The sequence below is a fragment of the Natator depressus genome, chromosome 12 (genome assembly GCF_965152275.1).
Source record: "Natator depressus isolate rNatDep1 chromosome 12, rNatDep2.hap1, whole genome shotgun sequence".
NCBI lineage: Eukaryota > Metazoa > Chordata > Testudines > Cheloniidae > Natator > Natator depressus.
In genome coordinates this window covers 24,765,006-24,787,752 of record NC_134245.1, presented here as the reverse complement: position 1 = coordinate 24,787,752, position 22,747 = coordinate 24,765,006, and the positions used below count along the sequence as shown (strand labels likewise).

Genomic DNA, 22,747 nt, shown 5'->3' with positions numbered 1-22,747 from the left:
AGGGATGAATCACCTACAGAAGCCAGGAGATAGACTGAGGGTTCTTCCTTGTCATAAGGACGCAGAGCCTTCTACAATTTGTTGGACACTGCTAAAGGGGGATTGACCTAAACTGGTGACCAAACTGGAAGGCCAAGGTCTCCACCCATCAAAAGGTGGGTCAGTGTTGGAGGAGCTGCTGACAGGAGGCACGAGAGATTGAGAGGGTGAAATTGAGGGCCCAATGACCTAACTGCTAAGTGACGCCACCGGGAAGCCTGGCATCATATCATAACAGATCACAATAAAAGAAAATGGAAGTTTAAAAAATCCTTATGGTACCCATACAGAAAATGTATTCAGTTCAGATGGCACTAAAATTACCGATGCTGTAATATAGTCTAGAAGCCTTCATCTTAAAAGTATAAAAACATTTTTGAATAAAGAAGGCTAAAGTTCCCAGGAAAGAAAATTTGTGAAGTTATTCAGAAAAAGTTACTTTCTGCATCAGCTCTTGAGTGTAAAGCTATCTGACAGACTAAAAGCATTCAAAGCAGCTTATACCTAATTCCATCTGCCAGTAACAGCTTCTTCATTATAAAGAAAAGGAAAGAAGAAAACACAAAGGAAGCCTAATGTAATAAACCTATATATTTGCCACCTCGTTTTCTGTCTCATATAATTGCAGTTATCAGTCTCCATTTATAATCCAATAATGCTCTTAGCAAATGTTTGTGCAACTCAGGCTTTGCCTGATAGTGAGGGCTACAGATTCTGATCGAAGACCTGAAGCTATACATTTTGGTCTAATTTTTGCAGGGTGTTTTTGAAACCCCATTTTTGTAAATGGATTTTACACCTACGTTTTCCAAGAGCTGCACAGGATTTAATCGGCGCACTTTGATGGGAACTGTGTGTTTAGAAGGGACTGGTTCTAGGAAGTGGTTTGAAAATTTAGGGGTACATGTGATTGCTCAAATAGATGTTATTTAGGTGTCTTTTGTGGCAATCTATCTATGGGCCTGTCCAAAATTCTCTGATATTACTAATTGTATTTCATACCTTGTACTTATGACTCACAAAAAAGAAGAACTGTAAGTGTAATAACCTTTTACAGCACAGTTATCTTTAGCAATATGTAAGTTAGAATAATAGAACTAATCTAGGCTAAATTTATTTTTGACTTTCTTGTATAGTAATAATTAGAATGAAAATATTGCATGATTTATTTAAGTAAGAAATCTATAGAGAGACATTCTTAGGTTCAACACCAATCTGGCACTGCTCAGGAGGATTTGTGACCCCTGACATAAGAAAGAACAGCTTTATGCCAGATGCACATGGATCCAAGGGGCTATTCCAGAAGCTGGGGATTGGCACGATGCAGGGATGGCCTGACCACACCCTTTATTCCCCAGCAACTGGGAGCAAGGATGGCAGAGGAGCTGCCATAGTGGCTCTTATGCCATGAGAAGTTGCCCCAGGAAAGAGGAATACACAAGTGGCTTGATAAGCTTGCTTTATTATGCATTGGAGGATTAGGGTCAGAGACAACAGCGAATTTAGAAAAAATGCAATTTTTGGTAGGAATAACATGCACACGATAACTTTTTCTGAAAGATTTATTTTCAAGATTTGAAACCCTTATAGAAAAATAATTAGATCTCATTAACACTATAATCTTCCATTGCTTCCTTAGGGGGAGCTCCACTAACTAAGTAAATGTCAGTTGTAAAGGCAGATAAATTTACTGGAGGACTGGATTAAGACCTTGACTGTTGCATTTCACAACTTCTGATAACATTACTACAACAGCACAAAGTTAAACTTCTGGGCTCAGAATTCAAAAAATGTGTATGTACATACGCATGTGTATTGTTTGTCAGCAACTGAAGTAAATGCATGTGTAGATGGCCAGTTAGCATGCACAGTCATTGGAATTATGGACACAGCTCCACACGTACTTCAGATGCAACAATCATCAAAAAGCCAAGCCTAAATAAGAATGAATCCATAGATATGTAACATTTTTGAATTATATTTTTTAGTGCGAGAGCCACAGTAGTAATGGGTGAAGAACTGCATTCTTGAGGTGGGGCTAGCATTATACCTGTAGAGGACAGGAAGGAATCCTGGGGGAAGCATCACAGCCCTAACATAGCACTTCTGGAGCCTGGAGCTTTGCCAACACCAAACTTCTGCTCCCCCACTCCCAAGCACTCACTAATAGAGGATGAAGAGCAGACCGCTCCTCTGACCTTACGGTGCAGACCAGAGGCCAAAACATCTCTCTCATTTCTTCCCATGTGTGGTCCATATAAAATGCTACCACCAACATACAATGTAGGGATTCACACTATCACCCTGGCACTATTGGGGAAAGATCAAATACACTTGAGAATGGCCACTAATCGACTTCTCCCATGCCAGTCATCGATGTTTGAGCCACAAACACCGAATGTCCTAAACATTCCTACAACACTCTCTGTACCTTTTCTATTCTGGAGGGCAGATGCATTGTACAATGCATTGCAATTCCAATTCATAGAGAGAAGAAGGTATGTTTCTTACACTTCCCAATTAGTGGTAGTTATCCCACCAGTAAGAGAAAGAAGAAGATTGGTGTTGGAACCTACTAGTACAAATGTCTAATTTCCTGACTCTCCATTTTTTAATAACTACAGTGTTATAATAATGTTTTAAATAAACAGACCTCTATCCTCAAACATAATTCTGTCTTAAGGGTTTTTCTGGGGGGGCAGTCTACAAATTTTCTATACGGGGCAGGATAAGTCTGCTACCTACAGAATATTTAGCAATACGAAAGCCAGAAATATACAGTGCATGCTGTTATTGGAACCCAGAAGAAAACTTGGAAGTGCTGCCTTCTGGGAAAACCCAACATAACAAACCTGATTTGCAGACAAATGGGAGTGGGGATTTTCAAAAGTACTGATGTGACTGATTTAGGAGCACAAATCCCACTGATATTTTGAAAATCTTACTCACAACCAGATAATTAGGACTTGTCTAGATGAACACTTCATTCTTGGGAAGCTGGAGTATAAATCTACCCCGCTGTAGCCTGCCACACACTCAGTGTCCATATAGACCCTGTTGCTGGGCACTAAAAGTTCCTTAGTGCTCTTTGATCTACCCCACTTTCAAACAGAAGTAGGTTAAAGCACAGTAGGGAACTTTTAGTGCACAGCAACAGGGTCCATATGGACACTGAGTACCTGGCAGGCTAGTGTGGGGTAGATTTACACCCCAGCTTGCCGAGAATGAAGTGTTGATCTAGACAAGCCCTTAGTTTCTAACATGTAAATTCTTTGCTGTCAGTAGCTGCAATTTTGTGTTTGCAGTTGATTGTAGGTACACAATTAGGCCTTGACCCTGCAATTGGACCTGCTAACACAGATCCCTTTACTCATGCGGTCCTGTTAGCGGTTCAGCAGGGTCCCTACTAGGCGATCTGTTTGCAGCATTGACGCCTGACAGTCAACTTTAAAAATCCAGACCAAATACTTTAAACAGGAGACAATGTTCACCGGCTGTGTGGTGACATTTCAGTATGCTCAAGTTAAAGTCACAGGAGTGTGGAAAGAAAAAGATATTTACTGCTTCTGAATGCTTGTTTTTTTAATTTCTCCTGCAAATTCCAAACAGCCTTGTTTTCTCACATGAAATTTAGATCCCAAACATTTTGCACCCTCAGCCAGCCTATTATGCCAGTGCCCCCACTCCCCTTTCTTTTCAGCCTTGGTTGATGAAACACAACATATTTTCCGTGGGTGTTTTAAGTCAGCAGCCATGTAAAGTACACAACAGGACAGTGTGAAAGGCAGCTCTTAATAAATGATTCTGCTGGAAGCTATTCCTAAGCCCATCCATCTTTTAACCAACAAAACCCTTTTTTAAGCTGTACATTAAAGGGCCCCAGTAGTGCACTAGGCCAGCTCGCTGTCCTGCCTCTCCAGATCCCTTCCTTCCTTGTATGGGTGTGGGAAGAAGGGCTGTTCTGATGTCACTATTATAATAAGCAGCAAAGAGTCCTGTGGCACCTTATAGACTAACAGATGTATTGGAGCATAAGCTTTCGTGGGTGAAGACCCACTTCATCAGATGCATGTGGTTCGGGTTAGGGTTATTATAATAAACAATGTGTCTTCTCTTCCTGTGCTGCTGCTTTTCCTTCTCTGTTCTCATGTGCCATCGTAGATGAATAAAGATGGCACAGCAAGAGAGGAGCACCTGCCCCATCTTGCTTTGTGAGAGCGTTACCATTTCTGCCCACTAACTGCTCGGGGTTATGTGTAGACATTTCAGCTGGTATCTTAAAATATTTTCTTTCTGTATCCAGAAACACAGGTGTCATGCTCCTTTGTGAGCTACCACAGCTGAGCCCCAAAGAGAAAAGAACGCTATGTGGAGTGACGTGGGCTGAGGATAGCATTTCACTCTTAACCCATAGACTCCTCAAAATGAGATTCTCATCCTCTGGGCTCAAAGCTGAGGGACTAGATTGTGTTCATTTCCAGTCTCTCTTGTCCAGCAGGAACTCTACTCCTGTTCCCGCCATCAGTTGTCTGAGAAAATCCATCTAACCTCTCTAATCCTCTCCTGACCCCCACACTGAGGAGCCTGTATCCTCCTCCTCCTACTGCTGCTACTGCACGTTGTTATTCATGTGCGACTGCTTCTCTCTACTGTGTGTTGAAGAGGCTGGCCAGAGGGGAGATAAGGTTTATAGGTGACAGGAGGCCTGTCATGCAGAGTGATGTTCTTCTAGCACTTATATGGGGAAATGGAGGGACATGGTGGTGGAAAGGGTCTCTTTCATCTGCTGGGAGAGAGGAAGAGGAGTGCGAAGATGGGGGGAAGGAGACTGGGGGGAAAGACAGGAAGAAACTGTTTTCTAAGATCCCAGCCCTCCCCTTATAATTCTAAGGATGCATAAACAATTCCATTGGTTCTTAAGGGTTAACAAACCCCTTTGGCTGTTGGTTGAACACAGGTGCTTTGTTTTATGGCTTAGTAGCTCTAACTGTGACAGGTGTATAATCATGTACTCTATCATTACTCTGCAATAGTGTTAGAAGAGCACGGCAAAGCTCAGATGTAAGTGGTCGGTGACATTTTCTATTGGCCCCAATAAATCTGTTAGCTTAAGAAAAAATAGTTTGAAAATGAAGACATGCATGGCTGATACTGAAGCAGAACTTGTTTGTGCCTAATACATTGGAGAGTTTCTTCAAGAATAGTTAGTTCATCCTTGTGAAAATATTACCCATGCCATGTTGCCAAGGTCACTATCTGCTTAGGTTATCCGGTGCACTGGGACACATTTCTAAATCAGTGAGGTCCTTGGAAAGGTTTATTTCAATGTCTGGACTTCAGCTGTGCTGTTATACACCAGTACAGTAAATGTTTCTTATTATTCTTAATACAAATAGAGAGAGAAATATCCTTGCTCGCTTGGGTCAGCAGCATACAAATGAATTACTACCATGTACCACAAGGAGAGCTAATAATTAAGCTACAAAGAAAAAGGTGTCCCAGTGTTGAGCTACTTTCTTCATGCTGCAGAACAGAAGGCAGACATGTCATATCTGTCTGTGGTCTCAGAGCACAAGGTGGTTGTTTGCTAGTGTAACCCACACCAGGAGAGTGTGCACCTTTGTCTGTCTTAAAAGGCCTTGTCCACATAAGAGGCTTATGTGCTTGCCATTGCTTCAAGTTAAGTTTTTTTGCTCAAATGGTACATGCTTTTAGCGTGTAAGGTCCTGAATTCAAATCTTACTGTTGGTCCAAGTGAGGCTGGGCTATGCTAGCACAGCTAGCATAGATCAGCCTTCCTAGAAGTAACATGCCTGAGTATCGTATGGGCCTGACTAGCAGACAGCTGCCAGACTACCTTGGGGGCGTGCACACTATCTGTTCTACAAGCACAGTAACTGCTGCTGGCAAGTATACCCTTGGATGGATTAAGTGTGCTTGTGGCCTAGACCCTCCCCATCTAGTGTCCCATCACTGGTTGTTGGATATATTTGCTACGAGCAGTCACAGATCTGTTACATGCCATTGTAGGAATCTCATCGGACCGTCCCCTTCATAAACATAATTAAACCTTAACAGGAAAGCATAAAATTAGTATAGTAGAATTCTCTTAATTGGGATCCATTATCTTGCTTGAAGGGAAAGTAATTTAATCCCCTTAGAACTATGTATGTGTCACAGTTGCATGTAGTACAAAGAATTCAGGGGTGGTGGTGAAGCCTACAAAGATAAAATACTGTACTGGTTAAAATACATAATGAAATGTAGTAATTTTTTTTTCATTAATAGTCTTTATATGGCAGCTTCTTTATCAAAAGATCAGAGCTAATCATTTCATACCTCTTTTAACACCTAGTAAAACACCACTTAACTTCTTGGAACTAGCCAAATATGTCTCCATTAGGTAGAATATTTGCCTGTTTTCATTAAGCAGCAGTTATTGCTATTCAGTATCATGAATCTAATTAGCTTTTCTATAAAAAATCTTAATAAAATAGCAATTCCAATTAAGAGCATCCTGATTAAGTGGCAAATAGTGTACTGTACTCCCAATATTTTTGACAACTCTCAGGAAATTCCTCTGATGCAACATCTGCAAAGAATTTTAGAAATACAGGAAAACCATGAAAAATTACTGAATTTTTCATATGTAAACCACAAGTTATACTTTAATTAAAAACAACTCCCAGCAATCTACAATACTTTCAGCATTGCCAGTAGGGGAAACTACACCACAAGATTAAACCTGACTGACAGGAGATTTATAGTAAGAGAATATTTAGGTGTCCAGATGCATAATTATTTATCTATTTAGATTTATAAACATGTATATTGGTGCCCACTCCATGCTCTTGACCCCCACCCTATACATGCAAAATACAATATAAAGGACTGTACATTCCACCTTGATACATTCAACTATCCACCATCTAATAAGAGGGTAATAAAATAAGTCCAGTCTGCCTGATTTGTGCAGACAATACCATGATACAGTATTTTATATAGTAATTGAATGTGGAAATTAGATCCACAGATGCAAGAGAATTTTGACACATACATTGGCATGCCTAAAATATACTATCAGGGCTGATAGTATATTCCATAATTCTGAGCTGCAGAAAGACTAAAATATACATGAGCTTTCAACAGCTCACTCTCTGACCTTCACAATGAAAAATTCAGATTTTGTACCTTCTAAGTTGTATTTTTTTATTTTCAAACATGGTTTGATAGGGGAGTTAAACAGTTGATACTGGGTAGAAAACCAACCTCGTATGGTGAATTTAAAATTATTTCAATCTCCTGCAGTATTCTCTGTTTGCTTATTACCAAAATCCACATTATCTGCCAGTAATACAAAGGGTGAACGTGATTAACCACCCACTCACTCCCTTGGAACAAGTGGTATCTTGATTCATCTAATTTAGAACATCTAAAGCTGCCAACTACTTACCATCTGCTGAGGGTACCTGCTGGAGTCTGAGATGCCATGTTAGCTATAGACTGGTCCAGAGATCTCAGAAAAAATCTCTCCCTGCATTTTGAGAACATATTTACTGGTTTCAGTATGCCCAGTTAAGAACTATGCAACATAAATTACTGCAAAGACTGTAACTGTACTGCTCTCCAAATCAAATCTATAAGACCCCTTATATAACCAGTCACAATCTCTGTAGTGAAGGACAAGAGCATACAATGGGGTGTGTATATTTGTTTATTTCAGTGCTGGATATATTCAGTTCCCTTCCTGGGGAACTTTCCATTCTGCAGATTGATCTGTAAGAGAGACCCTCTGAGGGACCCACTTACTTTTCTAGCACCCCAATTTCCTCCTCCTTGGTTCCCAAACTATTGTGTATTACTAGTGTTCCATGGAATACAGTTTGAGAGTCATTGGCATATGAGAGAGAACATCTGCACCTGCAAAGAAATGCAAGTGTTTCCCCCTAAGTCTTCGTGATTTAATATTTTGTTCTCAGTGGTAAAGTGTCCACCCGACAATAACAGCCATCCCAATTGCCATGTAGTACTAGTAGAAAAAACAAGTGTGGCCATGGAGGCTCTAGAAGTGGTTCATTTGAGTCATGGATGAGGCATACTTAATGGGACAGTGTGATAGTTTAGACATTTGCCATCCCTGTACCTAGTATGTGGATAAAGAGAGGACTTAAGTTATCCAGTCTGGCAACCTAGCATCTTTCATGGGCACTGCATTAACATTAAAACATAATTTACTGTTGTCTGTTTTAAATCCGATTCCGTGCCCTTCCCCCCCGCCTTCCCCCGCGAAATGGTTTTAATAGGTTAAAACTCTGTTAGCGGTAGAATAACAAATGAAAGCTAAACCCAAATTCTAATGCCTTTTGCCATGCTCTATGGAGGAAAGGCAAAATGATATCACTGTTAAATGGGAAATGTAGCATGAGAAACTACATAAAAATAACATTAAGGCTCAGACTGAAACCAACAAAGACAAAGAAACTCTTGAGTTATGATTACCATTGCATTCTTAATTTAGCCCAATTGTACCAAGTTACTGTAGATACCCAGTGACATGCTCCAAAGCCCAATGAACCCAATGAGAGTTTTCCCATTGACTTCAGTGGTCTTTGGATTGGGTGCTAGGGTCTTATCTGTGTAACGAATACAGACTTAACTTTAGATTTTGTTGCCAGTTGGTTTGTTATGTCAAGAGACATAAGAATTTTTCATTTTGTAATCTGAAACCATGCAAAACTTGGAAGGTTTGGGGTTCTAACGTGTAAACAAAACTAGTACAGATTCATGAATGTTTAGGAGCCAGGAGTCTGTTCCCAGACTCTAGGCCTGTGTATGACAGTGCAGCATGTTGAGAAAGAAACTAAAATACTCTGGAAATCCTACTGAGAATGTAGAATATTTTCAAAAGCGCCTAAGTTATTTAGGAGCACAAGTCACTGGCACTTGTGCTCTTATTCCCTGTGGCCCTTTAAAAAAAATCTCCATCTGGGAAGCATCCATTTCAGGGTTTTGTTCCCTCAGATAAAATATAAATAATTGGTATTCTCTGTGTGGAGAATACCTATTTTATTTGTTTCAAATCTGTCTACTATTTTGTGTTTTGGGGCAGAAACTACCTTTTTGGTCTGATTCTTCTGCTCTTTTGACTTTTGCAGCCTTAAGTAAAATAGGCATAGGGATTTGTGCATGGTTCAGTAGGGACAGGCATTTGGCCATGGTTCAGTAGGACTTTATATACAGCAAAGTAACAAACTTTGCTCAGTTTTTGTAGCTTCCAGAACTCCTTAAAAATCTGCTCTTTTTAAACTATACTGTGGCTGTTCAGAATACTTCCATAATGCAAAGGGTCAGGTTAAGAGCTAAGCTTTTGGGGTTTTGACTGCCCTGGGTGGTAAAGTCCTGTATTCTCAGAGCCAATGCAGAATGGGCGGAGGCTGTGCTAGATTTTGTATCATGCCCCAGGTAACTGCTTCAACCCGGACCCAAAGGGACAATCTCTAAGCATGAGAGAATACTTTAGTTTCTTGGCCTTCTCATCTGAGACTGTCAGCAAAGATGCAAACTGTAGCAATACTTTTTAGTCCAGTAGGAATGGGACTGATACCAGCCATTCACAGGCTATTAAACAAGCATTGGATGGATGTTATTTTCCGTCATTACTACAGTCACTGCTAGAGGTGGGCCTGAACAAAAGCTACTATAAATGAATATGAACATCTCTCATATTTGGAGAATATCAGAATTGGATGCTGATTCCAATTTCACCACCTCTCTATATCATGGGGCAAATGAAAACTCTGGATCCAGTCTCCCATTAACTTTGCAAAGTTCAAACTTTGGGTCCCTCTCTGGCCACTTACTGATCTGTGGTGGATGGAACCAGTGCTGTGGAAGTGGAAGTCTTTATGGTCTGTTACCAATACCTTGAGACAGCCACTTCCCTTGGTTAGGATGTAAGCTATGTTTTCAATTATGCTGAGATAAAAGAGAAACTGGGTAATAAATGTAAGTGGGGAAAATGCTGCTTGACTTTGAAACAAATACCTTAGCGTTATCCGAGCATTTTGGAAGGAGAGTCTTGTGGTTAAGGCACTGGACTGGAACTCTGGAGATCTGAATTCCATTCACAGTTCTGACCAAACTTTCCAGCATGACCTTGGGCAAGTTACTTAATTTCTCTGAGCCTCAGTTCTCCAACTCTAAAATGAGGATAAAAACTTCCTTTCTCCCTCCCTTTGTCTTGTCTATTTAGAATGAAAGCTCTTCAGGGTAGAAAATCTCTCTGTGTATTTATACAATACCTTGCACAAAGGGGGCCCAATCAAGATCTAGGCCCTATTGTAATACAAACAAAAAATAATTATTAGGCTCAAACCAAAACCAAAAAAAGTAACAGCCCATCAGAGATTTTCATTCTCCTTTACTCTGTCTCCGTCTTTTCCCCTCAGCAAAACAAAGAGTAAAACGTCCAGAAATTATCATTTTGGAACAACAAATAAACCTGGAATCCAGATCACACTTCATTGGGTGAGTTGATGATATTAATGGAGTTTTGTTTTTAAGTAAGCATCCAGGGGATTCCAAAGCTAGTCATCAGCAGGGGGCTGTCATTGCAAGCACTGGAGCAAAACTACACAAAGAAAGGGAACAGGAGAAAAACAAAAATTTTCTAATGGTGCAATCATGTTAGAAACATGGACATAGTAGGGGCACGAGTCATCACTCTCTGACTCCAGTTCTATGCCTGCATAATTCCATTGATTTCAATGGAGTTATGCTGGAATAAAATTGGAGTAATGCAGTAAAGCATCAGACCTTTTGTTTCAACGTGGGTGGCCGTGCTAGGTGGCCTGAACTACTTCAGTTTGCCATTCCAGAGTGCACACACTTCCATTTCTCTTAGTTTAACGAAGCACAGTGTTTGACAGACTGTTACAAAATATTTCTCTTTTTCACAGAGTGCTGTCTGTTTGCTTGTAACAAATTCATCATTTTGATAACAGGCTGTAAAATGATTCCTTAAATAGAAACATTTATCCTTATTCTATCAGTAAAAATGTCTGGCTAGGAGATTTGGAACTAGTCAAATGATTCATATTACAGGTAAATTTTATCATTTTCAGAGTGAGGAAGAAAGTAATTTCCATTTCTTTTTAAAGCGCAGTGAGACAATTTGCCATAAGGCAGCTCTGTAGGGTAAATTGTGATGTGTCACACTGCACACTTCGTTTTGGAAGAGGAAGGTGGGGAGAGTTTAAATGCTTGGCTGAAGGCAGAAGTTCTGTTCTCTCACATTTTTGTTCTCTCGCACTGTCAGTGGTACATCCGACACCTTTTTTCAATCAATCTGCAATCTCTCTCTTACACCATTTTTATTGCTTACATAATACATTAGGCACAGTTTAATCAGTGTCTGAATGCACACATCTCCCTTCTGCCTCTGCAAAGCCTTTGTAAAACAAGTACCTTTAGATTTGGGGGGGGGGAATGAAAGCTGATATCTGTATATTTCTTTGCAGTAGGACATGAAACCATCAATACTGAGTCAAGCTTGTACTTAGGATTGTTTTTCTTTTCTTTTAAAGCGGTGGTTTTCATTTCTGAAAGTTGCATGCATGCCGGGACTCTATTTTTGTTTCGAAATTTTCCACTTTAGGAGCAGTGGGGGAACCAGACATTGCTAAATGAAAATTATCAATATTCTATTACAGACACCTTCACAACAGTCTTTCCTCTGACTCCTGCTGTCTGAAATTGCACTGTTCCCATACCCAAGGCCCGTCAATAACTGTTCTCATGTCCGCTGGATATATGTGCTGACCATGCCGATTTTTATTTAAAATGGCCCATATGGACTGTGCAGAAAGGCAGTCGCTTTGCTTATAGGCCTTAAGTTAAAGTGACACTGTCAAAGGTAGTCAGGCTCAGACTGTGACCTGCCTTTAAAAAACAAACAAAATAAATGCCTGCAAAATCCATGTAATTCTCCATGCTTATTCACCTTTCTGCCTCCCCCCGCTCCCCCAAGGGTTCAGGGCTCTTTTTCTAAAAGAAAATAATCAATTCCAACAAAAGAGCGCCCATGAAAAGTGGTATAATACACCAAAGTGATGGTTTAAACTGAAGTAGTGGAGAGGAGAGTTATTTGGGGGCATGATATTAAGGAAATGGATCTTGGTTTCCAACTTCCTTATCCAAACATTTCTTCTCTATCATATTTTTATGCAATTTAATGGTCAATAGCTTAGCTGTTCTTTGCTCATACCCGTCACGTATACTTGTAGCCATTTGATATGAATTAGAAAAATATAAAATCACACTAAAATACAATATAATTTTAGAAAAACTTAATGTTTTCTTTTGCTTAGAGCGATGCAAAATTTTAGAAGCAAAAGACCAAATGGTTTTAAACTCACCTGCGTACAGCTTTTATTACTAATTCAAAACTTGCTCAGGTTTCTCTGAAAGGGTCACAGCTTAGGGTGAATTGTTAAGTGTACCTGGAGGTGATTTTTGACTTCAGGTGGAAACTAGATGCCTTTGCATAGTTGTGACATGAAATGAGGTACATTTGATGCTGTCAGCTACTTTTGTTTGGGATTTGGGGTTCACTCAATACTCAAAGCAAAACTCAGTGAACCTGAAACATAAAAGTTTGCTCAAACCCCTGTAAACCAAAATCATTGAATGTTGCACAGCTCTATTTCCGGAGCATCCTTTTTGTACTATTATGAATGATGCCCATGTACAAAATGCCAGGTATTATAGTCTTCTGACATTATTTCCACAGAGAGAAATAGCTGCATCCTACTATTGTTGTATCACTTAGCCTAGCTGCTCAGATCGCTTACTTTCTACAGTGAAGAAGTGGCATTTTATTACTCTGTTTCATCAATATCATGTTACCGTGCACATACAGGGCAAAATTATCTTTCAGAAATGGATCTCATCTAATGTGATCACAATTGTTTATATGCATTCATCATTGGTGTTCACTCTACAGTGGCAGTGTCTAACCCATTTAGATTTTGCTCAGTTATTTCATCAATGTGGCATGCAATAAATTTAGCTATCTTTATTTTTTTTCCCCCTGCTTAAATGCATCTCAATATACTAGCAGGTTTTTGGTTCTCAAGACATTAACCCCCCCCCACAAAACTTAATAACACTGCAGAATATTTTATTCTCATAAATGCCTATTGTTGTATGCTTTAGAGGGCAGAGAGAACCCTTTTTGAATACTATATGTGTAGATGTTTAATAAGTAACTATGGATTTAAGCTCTCTTGAAGCACCTGGTTCTAATGAGTTCTTCCTTTACATGAATATATTCTCGTTTTCTTGTGACTTTGGTGCCTTTCATTCATTATATGTAAAGCACAATTCTTTCAAGTATAACTTGTTTATATGCAGAGGTAAATAATATAGAATCCATATTCTGGAGATTGTAGTATTTATGATCGGGTGCAAGGAAGGTTATACTGTATTTATGATTGGTTGCAAGGAAGGTTATACTGTATTTCTGATTCATACTTTTGGCACTTAAGATTCAGTACATGAACCATTTATTATTTTTCAATAAGTTGCTTCTGAGCCCCTTGAAAGCTGGTCCAATTTAATAATATTATATGATAGGAGACTTTCATGAAAATTATCTCCATAATCTCTCCTCATTAGTGAGGGGAGAGGCAGGAGAAAGAGCCCTACAATTGGTCTGTCTGTAGAAATATTTTATGTTTGTTTTTTAACTACAATTTAGTTCCTTTATAAAAGTTCATTAATGACTGTGATTGAAAATGCAGTGTTGTTGTAGCCATGTCGGTTCCAGGATATTAAAGAGAGAAAGTGGGTGAGGTAATAACTTTTATTGGACCAACTTCTGTTGGTGAGAGAGAGAGACTTTTTGAGCTTACACAGAGCTCTGATTAAATTTCCCAGACCAAAAGAAGAGCTTGAAAGATTGTCTCTCTCACCAACAGAAGTTGGTCCAATGAAAGATATTACCTCACCCACGATGTCTCTCTTGACTGAAAAGTTATTTAGGCCAATTTGATTATATTTGTTCTGCCAATGGTATAATCTACTGAAAAAAAGATGGTCCTTTTTAATAGTGCTGAGGGATTTGTGGTTTAACTGAGCTCTGCTTTAAATGAGGGACTCAACATGTTTTAAATTCATAGCAGATTCTCTGACAATGTAGATTTCAGTACTAGCAGCAGGGTCTTATCATAGAAATTAAAGATGAGAAAGGACCTTTTAGGTAGTTTAATCTCCCCTTCCTTCCACTTACATACAGGATTGTTATCTACGGGGAAAACTCCAATGCTTTTTCTGTCTTGTTTTAAATTCCTCAAGCGATGAGTCTTCCAGGCTGTCCCTTGGGATACTAAACCACATTTGCAAGGGCTCAATGTCAGGGATAAGGCTGGGTTTTTCAAAGGAATTAGGTACCTGAATCTCATTATATTTGGGCACCTAACTCTCCTTTTAAAATCCAAGCCTATACCTTGATATTTATCCTGAATTTTCCTTTGCCTCATTTCATCCCTTTCCTTTTAATTACACCCCTTTTACCACCCTTAACAATTCCTCTCCGTCATTTTGTTCACTCCTTTCAAATGCCTGTAATTAATAATCCCACCTTCCCTTAGTTGCCATTTGGCCAGGCTATAAATGTTTAGTTGCTTTAAACATCCCTTATTCATTTCTGTTGCTCTTCTCTGAATTCTCACCGATGTCACTAGCATGCTTCAAGCTATATGCACCATCCTGGATATAGTCTCTACAGTACCATGTATGAGAAACTACGTTGTCTCTCTAGTTTGTGATATGAATATGCTTTTGGATGTTAGGTACAACACACATGTAATACCATAATTAAAATATCAGCCTTCTCCTCTGAGTGTTGCCCAAAGTTATAAAAGCCAAAGAAAACTGCTTTCTCAAGAAATGTAGAAATCCAGGTCTCCTTTCTACTAAATTCTTATGTTTCCCTTTTGCCTTTTTCCCCTGCTCCTATCAATGGTCTTGTCTATAAGGAAGGCTTCAGTTACAAGCCCTGGAAAGAGAAGGATTAAACCAATCAGAAGCAGGGAGTATAGGAGACAAAACATACATTTAGAAGACAGTAAATCTCCAGAAGTGCCTAATAAAAGCAGGGTGATTGACACAGTCAGCCTTCACCCACCCAAGTGAATGGAAATTCCTTGTTATCTCAGACACACGCTGAAGCATTTCTAGCACCTTTTATAAAGCAGTTGTGGTGGTGGTGGTTGATGCTGGCCACTAAAGTAAATCTTTATGAAATTTAATGTTGTGCTGTGAAACCTGCCATTTTCCTTCATGGAAAATGGTAATTTCCCCATCAAACAAAAAATGCCTCACTAACAGATCTTTCCGTCTCCATAGTCTATGATCACATTTGCTGTTGACTATTGTCCCTCGTCCTCTTTTCTCATTATTAAATTGACTTACGGTACAAGTATATCCGCTTCCAATGTACATTTGTATTGTGTATTCTCTATCCCTTTCAATAAAAAATCTTCCATTTTTCTAAGCTGAATCTTCTCCATTTTCTTCTTTCCTTATTTCGAACCCCTCTAGGTCCCTTTTCACTTTTCCTACCTGCCCTTACTGATGATCATAACATCCTTTACTTTCATATTGACTGATTTCTCAGCTGACCCAGGAGAGATAAATATCACTCCAGAAGGGTCCAGTCAGATACATGAATTTTCATGACCCCTTTTATATTTTATAAGATTGACAGGGGGTTGGCTTAGCAAAGAGGCAATGGGACTCAATTCCCAAAACTAAGTAGGAGTATATGCTCTTCAAACTGTTATAAAGCTAAAGAATATGTCAATAAAAAAGAATAAAATCAATGGACCATACTCTTCAGAATAGGAATTAACTCTTTCTTTTATGACTAACTAAAAGGAGGTAGGCAACCAGGATGCTCAAACACAATATTATATTACTGTCTTTTCACTGCCAGTCAGAGTACTTGTAAGGATGTGATGGAATATTTTAATGCATCATGTACTGTCAAACTGAATTATGTATCATGCTCTCGCGCTGCATTTTAAATGTAAGGCATTAGATGGGATGGAAAATCATTAATAAATGTAAATGATACATACTGTACTTAGCATGTAAAAAATTATATGGGTAAAATACAGAGACACTGAATACCCAGATCTGAGGGAATTTAGGGACCACATTTCTGCTCTTCCTTCAAAAAAATCCTAACCTATACAGTGGTCTCAAGAGATGGGTACAGACAGGACACAGCTTTTGTCTTTTTATAAAAATAGACGATCATTAATACCATCCATGACAAAACTCATCGCCATCAGATGTCCAGCCAGGTAGAAGGAGAAGCCGTTGTTCTTTCTGTAAACAGCTCATACGGTTAGGGGGGACAGACGACATTCATGACTTACTTTTGTACCAATTGCAAACAATTTATTTCTTGGGAATCATGACTGGAACTGAGCTCCCTCTATCATTTATTAATGACTAGATGTTATGTGGACAAGGAAGTACCTGCCTGCATGGTCACCACCTTTTTCCTGCATTTCAAGGTGACCTGTGCACTAGGGAAAATGGACGCCTCAGCACAGGGAATGCTGGTTTGCTGGCATTGCAAAGGTCATTTCTGGAAGTTCTGTGGCCAAGGGCTAGTATGTTCAGGCATCATGATGCATTGCCTCGAGCATCTGAGAATGTTTGGTGGCTGTGCAGTGAAGCAAATAGTGGAACATACCAACCACAGGAGTACACGGGTGCCTCCGTTTTTAAGGGCAGTACTAGAACTGATTTTTTCTATTTGATAAAGCACTATCAGAATGTTATGCACAGCATCAACTACACACTCCTCTCCCCCACAAACCTACCCCAATAAGATATTTCTGTAATCTTATAAACAAAAAGGGCCAGATAATGAATGAAGTCTCCCACTAGAGAACTTGTTATGGCCAATATATTACTTGGAAGGTGCTCAGATACTGTGGTTATGAGCCGCAGTAGGAAACCTTAAGGTAGATAAATAGATGGATTGTTAGAATTTCTGCAGGTTTTGCATAACAGACACATCGCTAAAGAAGGTAAACAGGAGCAGTAAATGCTCTTTGTACTACATATTTATTGCATGATAAGTGCAAATTAAAACTGAAGAGCATTTTAAACAAATAATGTCAAACTGGAACAATTTCAATTATAACTTACTCAGTGATACCACAACATGTATCTGTTTAGGCTGATGCATGTCTTTTGTTAGGAAAGAAACTAAACAATACAGAGCAGAGTTTCATAAGCATGCATGCAGGTTTGCAATGTACTTTCCACAGCTCCTGGCCCTGCATTCCTTGCACATTCAGTGTTCCCAGGGACTTCAGTGGCAGTTTTGGGAGTGTAAGGAACGCAAGCTTGGAATTTCCTCTTGGAATTCCACTATGAAGCTGGAATGGAAAGCAAGTATGGGCAGGCCTATTTTTAAAGTGATAGATGGCACTAAGGGGCACTATCTGGAGCGAGTTGAAATTTCTCTTCTAAAATAAGTACAGTAACATATGCAGAATCACAGTAGCAGAAGTGCCTCTGAAATCGCAAACTGTGTGATTTACCCAGTCATGATGTATTCCAGCTAAAACTGGGGACAAATTTTTTGCTGGGGCAACCCAATTGATGTCTCTGGCATTGTGCAGGATGTACGTCACTTCAGTACTTGGCCCATCATTTCCAGTGTGCATGAATACTGGATTCCATCAGGATACTAAATACAGAGGCCTGGATTTTCAAAAGCAGAAGCCTGAAGTTAGACGCTTAAGTAAGTGGACTGATTTTTCAAATAGTGAGCACTTAACAACTCCCACTGTCTTTAGTGAGAGTTTCTGAGTGCTCAGCAGTCTTGAAAATCAACCCATTTTTTAAGAACCTAAATCAGGAGTTACAATCCTGACTTTTAGACTGAGATATTCAAGGGGGCTTCAGGGAGTTAGGCACCCAATTCCCACTGAACTTTCTTAGAGCCCTTTAAAAATCACAACCCTGGTGTTGGGAATTTTAGCTAAAATCTTAAACCTGTATCACAAAACTGGCATCATCTGAGTGTTGCTAAAAGTCTCTAAAATAAAAGTAATAATACTAATTTTTAAAAAGTGTCTCCAGTTTAACTGTGGCTAGCAATATCTGAAATAAACAGGTATTAAGGATCTATTCACATTTTTTGGGAATCAGTGCCATAGTTAAAAATAATTGATACAGTGTTAGAACACAAACTTATTTTCTATTCATTCATCTGAGAATGTGTCCTAAGAAGAGTGCATTTTATTGCAGGGCATTACAGTAAACTGCCCACTAAATAAATACAAGGAAATACAATGCAATGGAAAGAGAATCCTATTGTATAGTCTATCACGGCTTGTGAACTGTCATATGACCGCTTTAGTTACTGTCCACCTGAAAATGTGAATAAGAACCTATACCTATTGATGTGTCTACCAAGAAAGCATAAAGAAGGAGAAGCACTCCATTAGGAGAAATAGAAATATTTCAACATGCATTTCATAGTTATCATCCATAGTCATCTTTCAATCATTTTTTACTGATACTTGTTATCCATGATGATGCGTACGTGACTGCACAGTGCTGACATGGTACTGCAAACAGGGCACATCTATTGCGACTGAAAATGCAAAGCAGCACAAGAAGCCGCTTTTCTGCACGTTTCAGTGGTGTTACCTGTGACGATGTGACATCACCACATATTGCAAAGTATTTAAAGGTGAAGTATTTAAAATCTGGATTTAGATTTGTCAGGGATGCTCTACAGCAGCTATTTTCAAACTTCGTTGCACTGCAACCCTTTCTGACAACAAAAATTACTACAAGATCCCAAGCCCCAGGGGGCCCCACGAAGCTAAGATGCTCAGACTTGGGCTTAAGCCCCACATCACAGGGCTCAGGCTTCTGCAAAGTTGGCATTAGACTCGGTGGGGCCCAGTGCAGAAAGCCCAAGCACACGCCCCCTGAACCTGAGCCCCATGGAGCAGAAGCCCTGGGCTCCAGAGAAACTAATGCCAGGCCTGGCAACTCCATTAAAATGAACATGCGACCCACTTTGGGATCCTGACCCACAGTTTGAGAACCGCAGTTCTGCAGAATTCTGATGGGCAATCTTGGGATTTTTGCGTTTACTGATCTAACAGATTTACGTATCTCCAAGCATATCCATCCATGGTGAGTGGATGGTGAGTGGCCAATTGGGGATAAGAAAGAAAACTCAAGTTTTCCCACCATTTCACTGTACAGTCTTTTTATTACTGTATTTCCTTTTCTTCACCCTTTTTCCTAATATCTAATCTACATCCCCTTACTGGAGATTAAACCTGTTACTACTTCTCCTAACTTCAGTAGACATAGAAAAGAATTGATCACTGTCCTTTTTGTACATTTCTGAAGACAGTAATCAGGTCTCCCCTCAGTCTTCTTTTCTCAAGACTAAATATGGGCAGTTTTTTTTTAACCTTTCTTCATAGGTCAGGTTTTCTAAACCTTCTATTATTTTTGTTGCTCTTCTCTGTACTCCCTCCACTATGTCAAGATCTTTCCTAAAGTGTGACACCCAGAATGGTACATAGTTACTCCAGATGAGGCCTCAGTGCTTAGCAGTGATGGACAGCTACCACTTGTGTCACACATACCACTCTCCTGTTAATACACCTCAGAATATTAGCCTTTTTCACAACTGCATCACATTGTTGACACATATTCAATTTGTGATCCGCTATAACCCCCAAATCCTTTTCAGCACTACTACCACCAATCTAGTTATTCCCCATTTTGCAGTTGTTCATTTGATTTTTCCTTCCTAAGTGAAGTAATATGCACTTGTCTTTATTGAATTCCATTTTGTTGAATTCAGACCAATTCTATAATTTGTCAAGGTCATTTCAAATTCTAATCCTGTCCTCCAAAGTGTTGGCAACCCTCCCAGCTTGATGTCATCGCAAACTTTGTGAGGACACTCACCACTCCATTATCCAAGTCATTACTAAAAATACTGAATAATACTGGACCTAGGATTGAACCCTGCAGGGTCCCACTAGATACACACTTCCAGTTTGACAGTGAACCATTGACAACTACTCTCTGAGTATGGTCTTTGAACCCGTTGTGCACCCACCTTATAGTCATTTCATCTAGACCACATTTCCCTATAATGGTGTTGTCTAAAAAGTTTTATCAGTACAAGTCTGTGAGGGCTATGGACTCACAAACGAGTTATTATCAGTTGGATGGGATTTTCAGTAGTGCCTATGGGTGTTGGGAGCACAAGTCCCATTGACTTTCAGACAGTGTCAATAATAAATTCATACCCACATTCTCATGCGTTCTGTATGTCACATATATTGTACAGACAAACTGAGAAATGTTTAAAAGATTTTCTTGGTTCTGTTTGTCATATGCCTCTGCCTCTAAAACCAGGCCTTTCCACCATTAGTCCAACTGTAAAGGCCTCAGAACAGTGAAATTATAACAAATACACTATAGAGACCTCTCAACACCATCTAAATTAGAGCCCTTTGAGGTATGACCACTGTAAATGAATATTTTCTGCGCAACCGTGTCCCCATTAGCCAGTTTAGAAGAGATGATGACCAAAGTGTTGGTGACCATGGGGATTTGAGTGTATGAGATGCAAAACAGAAATATTCTCGTTAAACAAGGATGCAGAGAACAACCTAGAGAATAAATAGACACTGTGGTTTCTTCATCTCTGCAAGTGGCATAATGCACCAGGTGAAATGTGTTTGCTTGTAGGACAGTCTGATTTGCCAGCCTACTCTGTGCTGTGCTTTTGAATGCAGATGTAAAACCCTGAGCCCCACACTTCACCTCATCTGCTATATTTCCCACGCCGTAACAGTCTCTCTCTCACTCTAGTTTTGGCAACATGTCCGTGCCAAAATTTAATAAAATTGCTGCAAAACTTGATTTTAATTGAGAAAATTGCAAGACTGTCCTCCACCTCCCTTGCAAGAGGCAGAGGTTACACCCTGCTCTAACATGTCCTTTATAATGTATACTATTTCAGTTCCCGTAGGATGCAGTGTCAATTTAGACCCAGAGCACACAGTGACAGCCACTCACTCCATGTGCCATCATGTGGGATGTGGCACGGCAAATGCCCTGCTGTTTCCCTATTCAAATAAATGAGGAACCTGTAGGTAAATTACAACTTGTGGTGCATGATCACGGACATTGTAAGTGGATGCACTGCAGTTGTCTTAGCAACTACCACATCCCACTAGCTAAAGAACAGCTTCTTAACTCACACACTGATATAGAGACACTGTGACATTTTGTCCCCACAAGGACAAACACATGTACAGTGTAACAAACATTGCTCCTGAATATTAGAAAGGAGAAGCCTGTGATAGACTAGTGCATATACGTTTACTATTGTAGACAATTAGCTTGCATTCATTCACACATTCATCAGTTTCTTCTACAGAACATGTTGCCAAGCAAACACGTGCACATTAAACTTGCAAAAGAGCAAATTTCCCCCATGTATTCTATTTGGGGACACATGGCAACAGCAGAAGAAATCATGCCAGAAGCATGATTAATCATGACAGGGAGTGATTTTAGGGGATTAGGGGCTATGGGCCTGATCCAAAATCTATCGAAGGAGATGGAAAGATTCCAATTGACTATAATGGGCTTTGGATCAGGGCCTATATATTAAAACATACAGAATACGCTCCCAGTGTATGCCCCTTGTGGCTAGACCTGCAAATGTGAACATCATAATTTTTGGGAGTTGGCACAAAAACTGAGCCTTCTGATTCATTATCTGGATTAAATGTATTGGTTGTGTGAGTAGGTGTGGTTTGAGTCCTGAATCTGGCCCATGAGACAGATAGCTATTGATTCAATGTAGCTGGCTGGCATGATGGAGCAAAGGTTATTTGCTGTGCCTCTATTTTGTGCTGACACAGAAAGTCTCTATCATGATCGGATAATTTACCAAGATTTTACTTGGGATTATTAGTTTTACCACTCTAAGTAGCATATAATTAAACAGTGCCTCTGTATTGTTGGGACCTATTGTGCTTTTTTCACAATAGATTTACATGCTGTCAGTAAATATTGAAACTGTGAAGCTGTAATTAAGATTTGCATAAATCTTCTGTGGGAAAGGGACAGGGGATTGCTACTGTAGGATTTAGTCGCAGAGTTGTACTGGCATAGAGAGGTTTGAATGTGACTGAAGAAGGTAACCCTTGGTTTGTTGATAACACTAGCCCCCAAATTATTTAGTTAGTTCTGAGTTCAGCCTCCAGTATAGTACAGTCCGCAGTTTCAAAGGGGAGAAGAGTCCTTCTAAAAGGATGGGACAGCATTCACTGATACAAGCCAAAGCAAATGAACATCTAATCTGCAATCTAAGAGATAACCTTGAAGCATGAGAACATATTTGGGAGCTGCTCTTCTCATACTAGGATGTTACAGCTCTATTCAGTCTGACATGTCCTGAATTGCCAGATGCATTCCACCAAAAGGCTTGAGCCGAGATGTTCAGAATTGACATTTTAATTTAAGATCCGCATACTTCATAAAAGATGATTAACCTTTTTTCAGAAAAAGAGCATTAAATTATCATTTACAATTTACTGTTTGGACCCACTGCTTACCA

General features: G+C 39.6%; 1 protein-coding gene across 5 annotated transcripts in view; it reads right to left on the bottom strand.

The window, feature by feature from the left end:
• CHST8 (carbohydrate sulfotransferase 8) overlaps positions 1 to 22,747 on the bottom strand; it is a 262,922-nt gene that overhangs the window by 115,169 nt on the left and 125,006 nt on the right. The window contains exon 1 of one of the 5 annotated variants that reach the window (XM_074968749.1): positions 7,493 to 7,576. The exons of the other annotated variants lie outside the window; for them this stretch is intronic. The gene's annotated coding sequence lies outside the window, so the exon portion shown is untranslated. Of the gene's footprint in view, positions 1 to 7,492; positions 7,577 to 22,747 lie in introns of those variants that run through there. 5 annotated transcript variants of the gene reach the window in all.